At 47.4% G+C, this 2,066-nt stretch overlaps 1 protein-coding gene across 2 annotated transcripts in view; it reads left to right on the forward strand.

Annotated features, from left to right (window-relative positions):
• Nucleotides 1-2,066, forward strand: part of LOC117170229 (protein AF-10-like) — a 688,368-nt gene that overhangs the window by 684,807 nt on the left and 1,495 nt on the right. The window lies entirely within an intron of this gene.

Here is a 2,066-nt window from a genome sequence, read left to right on the forward strand (position 1 = left end):
ATAGTACAACATATTCCGTATGTTGTACTATTCGGGTATATATATATTTATTTATTTATAGACTTATAGTATAGATTATTATAGATTATTATTATTGATAGATTTATACTTAACACCTTATAATTATATTCATATTCATATCAAGATACTATCTTATATAACTACGGGGATATTATTATTTGATCGATAAATCAATTTTTCTTTCGCGTCACTAGCATTTAGGAAAATTTTAACGCGGAAAAGATGGAGAAAGGCGAGAGCACGCGTCAGATACGCAGCATACGCGTGCAATGACACCATTGGCGCTAGTTCCCGAACTCAAGAAGTTAATCGCTTTTTGTGAGGCAGCACTCGCCTCACGAGTCCCACAAACCTCTGACACTCTCTTTGAAAATGATGGCTCGGAAGCCATGGAAATTCTTCCCCCTCAACCTAACCCGGAATGTTTGCCGGAAGACATTGACACCTTTATAGCGGTGAAAACCAAAGCCTCAAAGCGTAGGCGCATCTCCAGTCCGGCCAAATTGGCTCGCCTCCCTATTTCGGACGATGAGTCCATCCTATCGAGTTCTTCTGATGAAGATGAACCCCCTACAAAGGAATGGAGTCCTCCTCCCATTCGTATCCTTCTTAAAGAACAATGGCCGAAGATTCACGCGGCCCTTTTAAAAGCAGACATTCCCATTCGGTCTGCCAAAAATACCTCTGACGCCATTATTTTCTACCCCCTGAACGTGGACAGCTTCCGTGCTATCACGCTCAAACTTGACAAGGCTAACATTCCTTACACAACAAACCAACTCAAAGAGGATAAAGACCTCATCGTAGTTATTAGGGGGGTAAACGAAGCCCTCTCCGAAGCTTCAGTTCTCGAAGAACTACAAACTAAAATCCCCGCAACGAAGCGAGTCCATCGTATGCAAAAAGGGGAGAAAATCTGGCCCCTCGTGGTCGTATATCTTGACCCTTCTGCTCCCTCAGCCAAAACCATATTCGACATAAGGCGAATTGCCGGTCTCAGCGTTCGCGTCGAATCCAAGAGGAAATCGAACCATATCCCTCAATGCCGCCGGTGCCAAAAATTTTTTCACACGGCAAATTACTGCCATGCCTCTTGGTCGTGCGCCTTCTGCGCACGTAACCACGCCACTGCGTCCTGCCCTACCCGCACGCAAAAAGGTGCAATCCCATCCTGCTTCAATTGCAAAGGCCCACACTGGGCCTCCTTCCGTGGTTGCCCGAAGGTGCCCCAGCGACCTGGCACCAAGCCAAGCAACTCCCACCATCCTCCTGGCACCAAGCCTAGCACCTCCCACCAACCTCCTAAGTCCCGTCCCACCGCGAACCCTCTCCCACCACCGAAACCTCTCAGTGCCACCAAACTAGTTTCCTCCTAACGCTTCTACGCTGCCATTACCTCAGCTTGTCCCCCAGCCAATGACCAACATCGGCCTGAAGCCCCTCCCACTACCGACTCGTCACAGAACCCACAACTTCAGCAGCTTTTTCGCGACCTCCTCTCCGTCTTCGCGGCTGTCTTCCAGCAGCCAACCCCCCAGCATTCATAAAAACAAAATTTCAATCCTGACCTGGAATGCCAACGGCATCTCGGCCCCAAAGCGAATAGAACTATCGCTACTTCTTAGCGACAAGTCCATCGATGTTGCATGTATTAACGAGACTCACCTCAATCCCAATAATAAACTGTATATCCCTGAATTCTCTGTCTACAGGAAAGATCGTCTTTCTTCTAGAGGCGGTGGTGTGGCAGTCCTGGTTCGTAACACTCTCCGCCACTCAGTCATCAGCACAATCCAATCTCAATGCGAAGTAGATGGTGTCGAAATCCACCTTGCCTCAGGCCCTCTTCATATGACTGCATCAGCAACAATGTCCTAAAAACACTTTCCCGCAAGCACATCGTAGCTATCTGCAACATTGTTAACGCAATTATGCGATTACACTACTTTCCCTCAGCCTGGAAAGAAGCTATTGTAATTTTTCTACCGAAACCAGGCAAACCTCTCAGCTCAGCTTCTAGCTTCCGACCTATCAGTCTTCTTTGT

This window comes from Belonocnema kinseyi, chromosome 3 (genome assembly GCF_010883055.1).
Source record: "Belonocnema kinseyi isolate 2016_QV_RU_SX_M_011 chromosome 3, B_treatae_v1, whole genome shotgun sequence".
NCBI classification, from domain to species: Eukaryota; Metazoa; Arthropoda; class Insecta; order Hymenoptera; family Cynipidae; genus Belonocnema; species Belonocnema kinseyi.